Source organism: Gouania willdenowi, chromosome 8, assembly GCF_900634775.1.
Source record: "Gouania willdenowi chromosome 8, fGouWil2.1, whole genome shotgun sequence".
Lineage (NCBI taxonomy): Eukaryota > Metazoa > Chordata > Actinopteri > Blenniiformes > Gobiesocidae > Gouania > Gouania willdenowi.
Genome location: NC_041051.1, coordinates 11,174,059 through 11,189,604, shown reverse-complemented (window position 1 = coordinate 11,189,604; position 15,546 = coordinate 11,174,059).

The window sequence follows — 15,546 nt, the reverse complement described above, 5'->3', positions numbered from 1 at the left end:
TGCTTCTTTTTTTTTTTTTATTCATTTCTTTAGTTCTGGTAACTTATTTAGATTCACAATGAATAAATATCAGTCACAGATGCAGAAATGGGCAATAATAGGGATTTCATTCTGAGTGAGTTGGCTTACTGGTTTGGGTGGCAAGGTGGAGCTTATTCCACTAAAATCAGTGTGCAAAACATGCTACACATCCAATTAGACAACATCTACATTTTGCACTGTGTGAGAAAACATGCCCACTCATGGAAGACATGGAAACGATGTTCAGAAAGACAGAGGCACCAGGGAAGCCATCCAACCCAAAGAGTTATTGCTGATTAAAGCATCTTTGCGGCAAGTTCTACACATCTAACTCATTGATTACCACAAACACGAGCCAAGGGTACATCCCAAATCATAAATACTAAATAAAGTTGTTTTTCCTTGTTGAATTAATACATATATAATCGCGTCACCCACAAGGCTTTAGTGTCTCTGCAGAGTGGAGCTAATAAAAACCCAAGTTGTGTTGTTAGACAATCTTGACCTTCACACTAATGAAAAAGAAGAGCTTTGAAATATATTTTAGAGTCGCGTGTACGAAAGAAACAACTGCTGCTGATGTGTTGTGTGCAAACCTGTTAAACCAGCAGGTTTATGGCTCCTCCCTCTGAGTTGTTGGCCTGTCTCTTTAACTAATCTCATATCTGCTCGGTTGGAAATTTGTTTTCTTCGTTAATTTACGGCTGAGCCTGATAAATATGTCCACAAACAAGTAGAGGCAGTCATGTCTATTTATCTCAGAGTCTTCCCACTACCCTGCATATATATTCAAACATCGATTTTTTTTTTTTTTTTTGGAACAGCGAGATAGACCATCAATCCGGCATTAATTTGGAGCCAATTTCTGAGTGCTGCCTTCCTATTGCATTGGACTGTCAGGACTCTGTTTAAGTCATAGCTGTTTCTCTTTGGTTTCCAACATCTAAGCTGATTTGTCTTGGCTGTTGCCTTCTTGGCTCACTGACTTCCATAAGTGACTTTTGACTTTTCCATTCGTCTTGAGCTAGACACTGAACACAACCTCTGATACGTTTTAAAGCCTCCACAAACAAACATTTATACCATTATTTCCGGACTTTTGAGCACATCTAAAAAAACCAAACTTAAAATTTGATTTTTTTTTTTTTATCTTTTACATATACGCACTGCACATGTCAATAAGCTGCAAGTGTCTAGAAGGGCTGGGCAATATGGACCAAAACTCACATCGTGATATTCCTCCTCAAAATTGCAATACACAATATAACTCTATATTTTTAACTTGATAAAGTCTGACCAGAAAGACAAATTTGGGTTAAATGTGCTGATTCAAAATACCACATAGGCACATTTATTAACAAATAGCTGCACAATATGTGCCACTTTTGGCCATTTCTCCTCTAAGGGACAGCACGTGTGAGTGGGTTCTGTAGTGTGGCTTGTTTAGAGGAAGGTCTGGGTTAGGACGGACTCAGTAATCTACTGTATTTAACTGCTTTTCATGCTGCTCTAAAAAGTAGCGAAAGCAGCGATTTATTGATATAAGCAATATTGTAATTTTCGCCAAAATAGAAATCTTGATATATTGCCCAGGCCTAGCATCTGCATTGAACACAACATAATTACACAGGTTCTTGTGGATATCTACAAGATGAACGAAAAACAGTGCCTGTAACACGGCTAATTACAAAAAAAATAGCCTACCAGAAAAGTCACTAATCACTGTCTTCCTCCTCCTGTGCACTGAAACCATCAAAGTCATCTTCTTTGCTTTAGAATTGCTTTGTCCAACACTTATTTATTTATTTATTTGAATTAGGACAATGCGTATTCATCAACATGTCAGCATAGAGCAACAACGTAAATATGCTGGCGTTAGCACAATGGCTAATTTTCATCCGTTGTCCTAAGGCAGGTCAGTACAGTAGACATTCAACAAGACACAAAGAATACATAAATCACAGGACATTACACATTACAAGTAGACAATACACAAGTAACATATAGGTTAAGATTAAGACTTTGAGGCCCAAGGAAAAAAGTGAATAAACTAACTGTGAGTGCATGTCTGGCTATTTTTCAAACATTGTTTCAGCGTAGTTTTAAATGAATTTCTCAGCCTCGTTTTCATTGTCACTTTTGTCTCAATGAAATTTTGCTCTGAGATCAAGCTGTCTTCTTCTGCATGCATCAGTTCAGTCTTTCAAAACCTGTTGGTGATACTGGATTTCTTGACAATGCTCCACGTTGTAAGGATCCACTGGCAAAGTTGAGCATTAGTTGCCGTTTTCCAGTTTGGGCCATTTTCTTTTTTCCCTTTGGAAGCTTTTGTTGTCTTTTTGCATTGAGTCTTATCATCGATTCATTAATGCCAAGCTCACGTGCAGTGGCTCTATTTCGTTTTTCTACAGCGAGGTCAATCGCCTTCAACTTGAAAGCTGCATCGTACGCATTTTTTTACGTCTTTGCCGTGATGATGGTGTGTGCATGACACACTGATTGGACTGATTCAGTGTGAGTGCATTTGATTATATGTGAACAGTTTCATTGGTCCACCGTGACCCGATTGTCAATTTTATTGGTCTGATGTGACGAGGCTCAATTTTTTGGCTTGTATAAAATATAAAATAGCCTCATCATTGTTTAAGCCACAGGGTTCAAAGCGTGGGGTAGAAGTAGAGGTTTATAGTCCGGAATCTACGGTATTTGAAATGCTTTTAGATCAGTTGACTTAGTCTTCTTTACCTGACATCAAAGTCTTTACTTGAAGTTTTATACATAAGGCTGACATTACACTGTCATTATTATGACATGACACTTGTCATTAGAATGAATAAGGTGTCATGAAGGCCTAACCCTTTGTTACCCTAACCCTACCTAACCCCTAACCACTAACCTTAACCTTAACCTTAACCTTAACCTTAACCTTAACCTTAACCCCTAACCTTAACCTTAAAGGGGACATATTATGCTAAATCCACTTTTTTAGCCCTTAAATGCATTTTGTTGTATATTTAGAGTGTTTAGAAGTACAGAAAAGTTCAAATTAATCAAATTAATTCAATCTGTTTCGATTTTTCTATTCTCTATTACGTTTTTTGAACAATAACATCACAGTATTTGCAGCCGAACTGCCAAACACACCATTTTTATTTCTTGCTTTTATTTTGTAGTCCAAGCTCAAGGATGCCGAAGTTACAAGAGGATAAGTCAAAATGTTTGGTTGTTGGATGTAGTAACCCACACGCTTCATTACAACGTCTCCCAGCATCAGAACCTTTTCAAAGTGCCTGGTTGAGTTTTATTTTTTATGGAAATGTACCCACATCTGTGGGTAAGGTCATTTTTGTGTCCGCGAAGCACTTCAAGGATGACTGCTTCAGCAACCTCCGCCAGTATAAAGAAGGATTTGCAGAAAGACTTTGTCTGATTGAGGGTTCAATTCCTTCTATCTTTGGAGACGACGAACAGAGCACTTCGGTAAGCTGTAAATAACGCTAAAAAGTGTGATGATAAGACGTCCCTGTCATTGTTTTGTTAGCATTAGCAGTTGCGCCGTCTTCAGACTGTTAGCGCTGTGTGCTCGTTTTAGATCCTTGATGATTTGGCCTACGTGATTTAATTTAAGTCTAAAGTTTTCATTAGTCATTTCATTTTGACGTTTTTGTCTTTGAAAAGACTGTATTAAAATGCATTTCGTGACGTTAGCTTGGCGCTAGCGTTAGCTCGGTGCTTGTGTTAGCTCACTTGTTAGGGTTCTGCAGGTTCATCATCTTCATTTTCATCTCGCTCCGCTGGGTCAGACTCTGGCTCGAACATGTAAGGCTGGATGGACAAGTCTTCTGTTGTTGACATTTTGTAAACATCGTGTGAATAAACATTTTCTGTGCTGCTACATAACCGTATCTCTTCTATCAAACTACAAAAATGGCCGAACAGGGTGGAGTTGAACCGAGTGTCACCTCTGCAACCTGGAGAGGGGGCGGGGTATGAAGTGTCTCATTTGCATTTAAAGAGACAGCACCAAAACGAGTTGCTCTCAGAAAAAGGGTAGAAAAGGGGCCTGTGGAGCTATAATAATGAGGAATTCAGACCCAAGCATTGCAGTTCCACTTTATATAGACCACAACTGTATGATTTATATGTAAAAAAGGAAGGATTTAAATGCATGACATGTCTCCTTTAAAGGGGGGGTATTATGTAAAATTGACTTTTTCAAGATTAATATCATGTTAGTATGTCATTCCCTCATTAAAAACATGCCTGGAGTGTTGCCTTGGCTCATTCATGTATGTTTGAGTAATCTTTAAAAACTCTGACATCAACCATTTTAGGTGTAGATTCACCTGAGTCCTCGTTGGAACGCCCCCACCTCCTAGACCTCTGACCTTTCGTCACCGCCCACTGCTCCACAGCAGAGCGCCCCTCCCCCGCGTCTCGAGCAGGCAGCAGCACAGCAATTTATTGCAAAACATAGCTTCATAATGATGTATGCGATTTCATAGCACCATGTAGCTTCATAATGTAACATAGTTGTCCTTAGCCAATCATCCGGCTCCAAAATGTAACTATTTATGTTGCTTTTAACATAAAATACATTATTCATCACACATTTAGCTGTTGTCCTTTATGATAAAAAAGATTTATGATTTCATTGTAACATAATTTCATTATAATTTACTGAATTGTAAAATGTAGCTTCAAAATTACGTATATTTATTTATTTATGACAAGAAGGTTGAATATTACCAAGCAGACACATCTTGTAAGAGCCTCTGAACTCTCTCAGGTTTGTCTTCAAAGTCACTTACCGGGTCAGACGCAGGATTAAATGCGTATGCACAATATCCTGCTTGGCCATTGTTCACAAAGTGATAAAGTGTAGCTCCTTTCCAATAGTCAAATTAAAATGCATCGAAGATTGATAGTAGTTTCAATGTGTGTGGAGGAGATTACATTAAATTAAGTTAAATTAAACGACTTTAAGCCTTTATTCGTCATGTATATATATGTTGTTACACATATAGTATTGTGATGATGCCACAGACAACCTTAACCCTTAACCTAACCCTAACCACTAAAGGTGTGCAGACGCTTGCAAAGTCCGAATGTTCGCTGCACACGATTCATGTTCTCACACTATACACACCGACACTATGACGCGACCTGACTGCTCACACTGTGCGTCCATGCATGACACGTCGGGGTCTTGTTTCCGGAAATGCAACGTGAAAATTAGAAGATGAAGAACTCTGAAGTGTTGCCTTTAAAACAGAAGAAGAAGAAGAAGAAGAACCCTAAAGCGGAGAGACACTCGCAAATCTTAGCAAAAAGAGCTTCAAAAAAGAAAATGCCGCAATGTGATGGACCAGGAACTGGCTGGGAAAACGTGGGCTGTACGCTCCATCAATTTTACAGCGGTCCTATGGTGTTCGTGCATGCACAGTGTGAGAGTTTAAGGTAAGCTGGTCCCTGGCACTGCTTCAACAGTGATACCCTCACAAGGGGAGACCAGGATTTCAAACAGGTTTGGGAGCTGGTAGTGAGGTGTTCATCGCTTCTCGTGACCCCATGTATACTACAAGATGCACAACACACGATTTAGCAGAGACTCGACACGATCCCAAAAAAAAGACGAGTGAAATATCTGCTCAAAAGGGGCCAAAAATCAGCCACCTTAACCCTAACCCCACTAACTCTCTCCACCTAATACAAAAAATGTCAACATAGCTCCAAAGGTGTCATAATTTAGTGAACGACACTTAATGACAGCCTTCATGGCACTTTATTCATGCAAATGACAGATAATGACAGGGTGATATCAGCCTTATATATAAAACTTCAAGTAAAATGTTTCCAAAGTTTGCTTGTTTTCTCTAGAAGTGAGTACAACATATTTATTTTTTAACATATAGAAAAAAATCTTCAAATTTAAAGATTGTAGTTTTATATTGAACCCTTATTCCTTTTGATGGTGAAACCCTGAGCTTTTCTTATTTTGGATAATTTGATCTAGGATCTGCTGTTTTAAGTGCAGTCAGGGATATTGTACCTTATCAATTAGATACATTGATTCCCAATAGTCGTCGCTACGTGAAACAATGTATGGTATAGATCAGGAGTTGCTCACTGTTGGCCCCCGATGACTCGTCACGCATGTTTAATCATGACAATAGCTTTGTAGATTGTTATTGAAGACATGCTCTGTGGTTGGTTACCGCCGGGTGCATCTTTAACCTATTGGGCTGTCATGAAACATGCAGGTGTTACTGAATAAAAGAGAGTCACTGTGAGAGAGAAAGGCAGGCAGATGAGAACAGTGAGATAAAAGCATGAAGGTAGGGTTGAGGTTACACAAAGAGTCGGTGTAGGACGATCAAGGTAAATGTAGATTTTGTAGCACTTTAGTGTTTCTTGTTGAACTGACTGCAGCTGCCTGCCAGTTGTCTTTCATCCAGTCAAACACTGTCGAGGAGTGACTGCAGCTGCTTTGCTCATGTGTGATCAGACTGCATGTGTGACGGTGTCTGATGCATCACTCAGTGTCAGGTTTTAGTGCCATAGACTCTTTGGTAACCCCCGTTCTTACACTTTCCCTGGTTCAAAACTCCTGCGGTTGTTGTGATTGTCAGTGTGATGCGTAATATGTGTCAAACTCTGAGCTAGAAACCACTAAGATCCATGAAGAAGAGTTTTTGAAGGTTGACAATTGTAATAATTTCATATTTTAAAAACTTTCCGGTGACACTTTACTTGAAGTTTTATACATAACGCTGACATTATGTTGTCATTATTGGTCATTAGCATTAATAAGGTGTCATGCACGCTGTCAATAAGTGTCGTTCACCAAATTGTGACACCTTTGGCATTTTTTAGGTTAGGTGGAGGGATCTAGTGAGGTTGGGTAAGGTTAGGGGTTAGGTTTTAGGGCTGGGGTCACCAACATGGTGCCAGCGGGCACCCGGTAGTCCTCATGGACCATGTAAGGTGCCCTCAGGAGCTCTAATCTGGTTTACTTTTCAGGATTGAAACTCAGAAAGATAAATACATATAAGAGATGTAATTAGTATAGTTAAATGATAAAGTTTTAGGATTAAATTAACCAACTTTAAATGTTTATTTGCACTGAGACATTGTGACAAACGTATGTTGCAGATCTGTTGTATGGTCAGTTGTTGTTATATACACTGCTCAAAAAAATAAAGGGAACACTGGAATAATTCATCCTAGATATCAATTAATGAAATGTTCCAGTTGAAAGTCTTTATTAATCACAGAGTGGAATGTGTTGAGAACCAAAGAACATAAAAATTATCAATGAAAAATTTAATTATTATCCCATGGGTCTGGATTTGGAATCCTACTGAAAATAAAAGTGGAAACTCACAATACAGGCTCATCCAACTTCTGTGGAAATTCCTCAAGACAAGTCAAAATGAGGCTCAGTAGTGTGTGTGGCCTCCTCATGCCTGTATGACCTCCCTACAATGCCTGGGCATGCTCCTGATGAGATGGCGAAGTGTCTCCTCCCAGACCTGGATTAAAGCATCAGTCAGCTTCTGGACAATCTGTGATGTATGGAACGAGACATGATGTCCCAGATGTGCTCAATTGGATTCAGGTCTGCGGAACGGGCAGGCCATCAATGCCCTCATCATGCAGGAACTGCTGACACACTTCAGCCACATGAGGCCTGGCATTGTCATGCATCAGAGGGAACCCAGGGCTCACTGCACCAGCATATGGTCTCACAATAGGTCTGAGGATCCCATCCCAGTACCTAACGGCAGTCAAGGTACCTCTGGCTAGCACATGGAGGGCTGTACGACCTTCCAAAGAAATGCCTCCCCAAACCATTACTGACCCACTCCATGTGCTCAGTATGAACCTGCTCTCACCCGTGAAGAACACAGGGCGCCAATGGCAAATTTGCCAATCTTGATGTTCTCTGGCAAATGCAAATCACTGCACAGTGTTGGGCTGTAAGCACAGGCCCCACTTGTGGACGTCGAGCCCTCATTCCCCCCTCATGGAGTCTGTTTCTGGAAATTTAGCCTTCCTTATTATCTTACCCTCTAATTAAGGTGAAACCCTGAAAATGTAATATTTAAGAAGTGCTTTTTTAACTGGTAGCCCTTTAGACTGTACAGTACATATGAAGTAGCTCATAGTTTCAGAAAGGTTGGTGACCTCTGTTTTAGGGTAACAAAGGGTTAGGGTAACAAACAACACTCAATGACAGCCTTCATGACACCTTATTCATGCTAATGACAGGTGTCATGTCATAACAATAACAGCATATTGACAGCCTTATGTTTAAAACTTCAAGTAACGTGTTACCAACTTTTCTTCTTAGTGATTAATCCTTTTTAGAAATGCAGCCAAACTGCTGGCTGTAAATGTTCTCTGGCACCAGAATCCTCTCTGTCCGTGTTGCTGTAAACATTATGAAGTGCTTACTCTGAAGCAGGCCCATAAGTGAGATGTGAGTTGGCACAAATGCCTCAGCTGTGCTTCTGTAGCTTGTTTGAACTTTTTGCCTGATTACACAGTTTGAGGTGAAACAAATTTGTCTTTTACCCACAGATGGGTTTTTCTCTCCTTGGGTGGCAGTTACACATCTATCATTTTGATTCTGGCTGATGGAAGATTTCCAACCCTTGATTGACCAAAGTGGTCCAGCACGTTACACTGAAAACACGGTGCCAAAGCACCATAATTATAGTGGTTGACGTTTCAATCCCAGGCATACCTGTCAAGTTTTGGATTTGAAAATAAGGGAAATTTTCTGGCGCCCACTACCAGCCGTTCCACCACCCCAACCAAGCTCCAGTATCCAGAGGTGGACAAGAAATCTAAATACCCACTTATCAACCACTTACTAAATATAATTATGTGATTAGAATCTGGTAGGTCGATCTTTATTAACATTGAAATGCTGTGAACATTCCTACTAGGGCTGGTGATATGGACCAAAACTCATATCTCAATATTTTTTCTCAAAATGATGATATACAATATAAATCTAGATAATTTTATCAAATAAAGTCTGACCAGAATAACAATTCTGGGTTAAATTTGCTGATGCAAAATGCTACACAGTGACATTTATTAACAAACAGCTGATCAATATGTGCACTCATTAATCCATCTATGAGCTTTACATGTTGTTCTGAGAAGTAAAAGCAGCGACTCCTAATACATAATAAGCTATAATATATATATATATATGTATGAAATATTATAGTTTTCTATATCACCAAAATAGAAAACTCAATACATTTTGAATCTCGATATATCGCCCAGCCCTAATTCCTAAATTATAGAACAGCCTCAATAAAAACATAAATGTGTATATGAAGCACATGTGTTTATTTAATATACTTACAGTTTATATACAAGTCAACACGTTGCATATTTATTATTAATTTCACATTGCTTGTCTTTAAGTTAGACATTAACATTTTATTTTCATTATATATTTTATTATAATTTTTCATGCTCACTCATGTGGTTCTCTGGTATTCACTAATGACTTATTAGACACATTTATTACAGACTTTACATCTTTAACACTTTTTTAAAGCAGTGTATATTTGTGGAGCTTGTGATTGGCTGATTTTTCATGGTGACTTACGTTGTTCCTTCCGCTGTGGTAGACGTTAAAATCTCAGTTATTAATCTAACAGAACATGTAACTGTGTCACATCCTGCTGCTCTTTAGGAAGATAAACTCTACGTCACATTTCACAACATATTTAAAGGAGTTCTTTGTTTTTTTCGCCTGAACGTCTTCATTCATCATCTCTGTTCTGAGTTGTTTCCGGGTTTGGTGCCGCTGTCAGCACTAATCGCGCGAGAACTGCCAACAAGCCAGGCCATTTCAGATGGTAGTTCTCACGAGGCTAGTGACGGTGTTCAGTTCAGTAAGGCATCTTTTAACTTCTAACATTCTTTAAGGGTGGTTTAACATTAAGATTTGTTTTAAGATTATAATGAATATATTACAGTTGCTCTAATTGTATTACCTCTGTATTTTATTTCACTGTGCTGTCTACATATTTGTCTTGTTCAGTACGTGCCCTATATACAGTGTGGGGCGGTAACGCGGGATGCCGTGCCAAACACGGTAAAACAGAAGAAGAAGAAGCATTGTCAGCGTGTTTCTGTTTACATCACATGCGCCAATCATGGCGCGTCAATGCGAGAGCAGGATGTGCTTCTCAGAGTGGAAATACGTGCATTATTTTTGTCTCCAAAAGATGCATCAGTGAAGCTAAGCTAACGCTGTGGCTGGATTTTAACGGACTGTGACTGTTATCCAGGGACAGGTCAGCCAAACTATTGCACGGTATGTTGTTGTAAATATGCAGCCTGTCACTACTGCTGAGTCACTGCTAACAGCAGCTTGTTAGCCTGATATGTTTGGCATTGTGTAGCTGAGAAAAATGCTGTGAATTATTTTTTCCACATTTATTTTTATAAGCATTTTCAACAGCAGAATGTGCACCTGGAATATGCACAGCTTACTTTACATTACTGTGTTAAGGCTGAAAAATTACTGTTTTGATTTTGGAGCAGCTGTTTTGTGCTTTATATGCACATCATTTATGGTTGTTTTATAGCAGTTGATCAATAGTGGATTATTATATTATTACAGCACTGATATGAAGCTGTATGGACACAAATGACCCAAAATAAATAATACATTCTTTAATTCTAAGTAACTCAAAAGTTACTTTTTTCAGTAACGCATTACTTTTTGGTTAAGTAATCAAAATAGTAACTGAGTTACTTTGTGAATGAAGTAACTAGTAATGGTAACTAGTTACTTTTTTTCAGTAACTCGCACAACACTGCCTATATATATATATATATATATATATACTTTTAAATTATTATTATTAATAATAATTAATTTTAAATATTAAAAACAACAGCACACACGAGAGCCATGAGCTATTAAATTTTGAGTTTTACAAAATAAGCATGTGATTCTATACATTGGATTTTTTTTTTATTATTTCCCAGCTCGGATTGATAAGTGAGGATGAAAACTTTAAATGCATTCACCTAGAATAATGCATTATAATCTGTGACTGAAATATCATTGTCTACCAACCAGCTTTTCTCACCAGCAGTTCTTTTCTTGCTGACATTTTGCTTTCTGGCAAAACACTTCAGATTTCTCTCACATAGAAATCGTAAAAAAACACGAGTATTTGTTATTTACTAGCTCAGCATTCCATAAAACATTTCTGAAGTGAAAAAATCCTGCTGTTACAAACACATAAACCACTCCTGCAAATTTCCCATCAGGGTTACATTTTAACACTCCTGTACCCCATGTTTATGGGTGTCTTGCATCTATTTGGGGGTAACTGCTTCTGACAAGCGACAGAGTTTAGATATGGAGTTTGACAGCTCTGCCTATTGTATCCACCTGAGGGAAACCTATCAGCTGTCAGGACCAAAATGACTTTAGGCTGAGACTTCACACTGATTTCTGCCTATAGTTCCTCATTTGGATATTGAAATGAACAGTCTTTTCTCTCTTTGCTCTAGCCTGTTTCTATTAACTATGGTGAACAGCGTCTGCAATTACCTCGTCTTCTCTGAGCTAATTTATAGTGTGAAGGCATTGTGGTTGTAATTACCTGCAAACCTACTGGCTTTGGGTTCTAGATGCAGGATCTTTATGCTGGGATCTGTTAATCCTATTGCATACTTCTGCACAATGACATCCAATCCTGTGAGAGCCAATTTGTGACACTTCCTTTGGCATCACTAAAAATATCCTGTGCTGAAGATTATGATAGCATTTTGTTCTGTGCATTGTTAGCCTCCCAATACAAAAAGGAGTTTAATCCACCTGTACAGTATAGTACATTACTAGCATTCTCAGAGTTCTCGCCAGCGCTGTCGAGCGTAGCACCCCCCTACGGTGTCATTTTTATCCCCTCCGATGTGATGGCGCTTTTTCTGTTGTTTTTTCCTTTCTAAATTGGTACCGTTGTAATATTTTTTGCACACTTAAACTTCCATGCGTGCCCGTGTTGTTTGAACTCTCTTTAACCTGCATAACCGAGAAACACATACAGTACGTCATCCGCATCGTAAAATTAACTCATTCACTGCCAGCCATTTTCAGAACGGCTACCACCTCACTGCCAGCCATTTTAGAGCATTTTGACTCATTTTTAAAGACCCACAGAATATTTTATACTATGACAATCTGAAATGAAACCAGATTCTGAAAGATTAGACTCTACTTTCTTCAGAAAAAAATAAAATAAAAAATGTTTCTAGCTTGTTTCGTTCTTCCGTAATCAACAGTTGAATAGAGGCAAGTTTCACACAAATCACCAGTTTCTGACAAAAAGCTGAGAAAAAGGGCTTTTTCTGAAAAAACCTGTCAGTGACTTTGAAACTATTTTTTTTTTTTTTTGCTTTAGTGACACCTACATAGGTTTCCTACACTGAAATCGGGCTTTTGATGGTAAAATTATTATTATTTTGGTCAGATTTGAATGGATTTCTTACTGTATTTGGGCAGTCATCCAAGTCTCTCCCCCCGTCAGTTCACACACACGCAACTTCCTCCCGGACATGTGTCACACACCGTTAGCCCCGGTTTGTTGATCGTTTTCTATCACGATCGCAACATTCTCAATAGTCTGCTGTGAGTTGCTGGTAGCTTCACTGTCTTTCTGTCTCATCCCTGGTTTGTCCCTCCCCATCGATGGTGTTAATCATGGCTGATCTCTCATCCAAAGGTTTGCTGCTGCCACCTATATGGCACCAGTTGGTCACTACGTCACACTATAGCTCCGATATTCATTCGGGACCTCCGCCAGAGTGTTTCCTAGCAACCCACGTCGAAAAGCACAATTGACGTATTTTTCTTGGATGCTTCCGTCTTTACCTGAGGACCCCGAATACCCCTGCAGCAACTTAGCTGCCTCCGATGTTGCCTGTGTGCAATGTGCATCCTCCGCTTGGCAGCCATAATCACCATCCAATATAAACAGTGCTTCAACCAGACGTAGCATTTAGTGGCACATGAAGCTGCTTGTCATGTTTATAACACACAACCGATCACTCTACATGCGCGCGCACGGATGTGAATACTGTCTGGTTGAAACAGGTTCGGGCTTAAAGAGACATCGGATTTATTTGGGTTGGACGGGTTTGGGCAGTGTTCTGTCGGTCTCGGATCTGGTCTTGTTTTTAGGCCCAATTAATGAGCACAACAAAAAACCCAGTCAGAGATGTTAACATTACAGGCGTTAAAGGGTAAAGGTACTGTTCCCATTTTAGATCCGGTAGCTGCAAAATGCATTGTAACCGGTTAATAAGTACAAATTAATGATTTATCAACCTTTATAAGGAACTATTCCCACTTTAGGTCTGGTACCTGCAAAATGCATTGTTACCTATTAATATGTACATAATGAAGCATTTATCAACTGAAATAGGGCATTCACACTAACTTCTTAAAGTCTCATGAAGTTTGAAAGTAAGTTGCAATCAAGCACACGTATAAGTGCTTATTAACGATTAATATACATCTTATAAGTGCTTATTAACAATTTGTGCTTATTAAGCATTATTTATCCATTATCACAGCATATATAGTACTTATAAATGTTAACAAGCATCTTATAAGCGCTTACTAGCTGTTAATTTGTGCTTTATATGCATTCGTTAAACATTGTTACAGTACGTTAATATGAAGTGTTACCCAGATTCAGAAAATTTGTCCATGAAAGAGTTACACCTTGCGACCCCCCTACACTGTGAAAAATTTCTGGGGAGAACCCTGAGTCTGAATATCATGTTTATAGTAAAAATGTGTAACGATCAAAACATTATCGAGCAGGTGTCAGCCTGGTGTGTGCATCGGTGTTGATGGCTTTATCACAATATTCTTAGTTGGTATTTGGAATTCTGCACTTTTGCATCTGTTGCTGTTTATGTTTCTTCGTTGGGTGCTCGGTTAAAGGGAATATGAATTAGACATTGATTTAGTCTTTATTCAAAGGCTGCTGCTCATTCATAATGTAAAAGAGAAAGAAATATCCCCGAGAAGCAGTGCGATTCAAAGACCATGTCAAGTATTGTAGCACTGCATTTTAACCCACGGAAAGCTGCAGAGACATGTGCAATCAATGCTGAATCGTAATGGTGCTATCTTTTTAAAGGTACTGAGCATTAAAGTAATCCTCCCTGAGTGATAAAATGCATGGCGATGTGTTTAAATAAACATGGGAAAATGAAAGATTCATTTCCATTGAGATGATTACGTCTGTTGGGCTGTGGTGTGTTAGTTAAGCCAGGTAATAATTACCTAAATTAATTCTCTAAGGGAATTATAGAATAAGTTTTCTCTATTTAAACGAGTGAATTGTGCAATGCTGCAGGTCAACAGTGGGAGACGATATGAGGTGTGAAAACAGGACAAGAATGACACGATGTTAACTTTACAGAGAACAAAAGTCATTCATCATTAATAAAGTGAATCTCACAGAATTAATGGAGGAGTTTCAAATTGAGTCCTTGGGAGTTTTTAGCACTTGTTAGAAATGAGTGCTTGTACCAGTGGGATCAACTATAATTGTACTGTATTTGTGTAATTAGTAAATATGTTAGTGTTTGAATTTGTAATTCAATCAATTACAGTCAATTACAATTTAATTAAACACAAACCTGTTCTACGGCTTACACATATGTAGCGATTATTAAAATACAGTATGTTTTATATTAACTTTTCCCACTTATTTTACAATTAAAAAAATGTATAAATCGAGAGGAATGTAGCGACAGAAAAAAGGCTTATATGCCCAATCCAAAAATATTAATACCAATATTTTCATGGATAAGGAAGCCTAACAAGGTAACCAAGAGATTAAAAAAAAATAAATAAATAAATAAAAATTAGATGATAGATGATATTTTTAATGTATTTTACAGCTGACTTAAGACATGGATCAAAACCGACCCGTTATCATTAGAGATGCTAACAGAAAGCTAAACATGGGCTTATTTTTTAAAGGCTCAGTAAGTGTGATTAATTGTAATTGAACTTTTGTATTGAGAGTGTAATTGTAATTGACCTACAGGGAAATAATAATAATAATAATTGTAATTTTAATTGTAATTGTAAAAACACCATCCACCCTAATCAGAATTAATGGGGTCGGTATTATGAAAAAATCCCTTTATAATGGTTTTGCTGTAGTGATGTACATTCTTTTCAGAGGGCCAAAGTTCAAAGTTTTGTTCCCTTGTTATTCCACATTTAGTAAAAAGTCAGCTCCAAACGGGCGAGTTGGATTTTTCTAGCGTTGTGACATCACATCGCAGAAACTCCACCTTCTTACAATCCTGGCTCCTCCTACCCTAAAAAAGAATGTGAGCTCCTCCCTCTCAAACTACCTCACTGGTAAAACAAACATGGTGAAGGCAGGTTGATATTACAGTTAATATCTTTACGTTCAGTATATAGATAAACGGAAGAGCGCT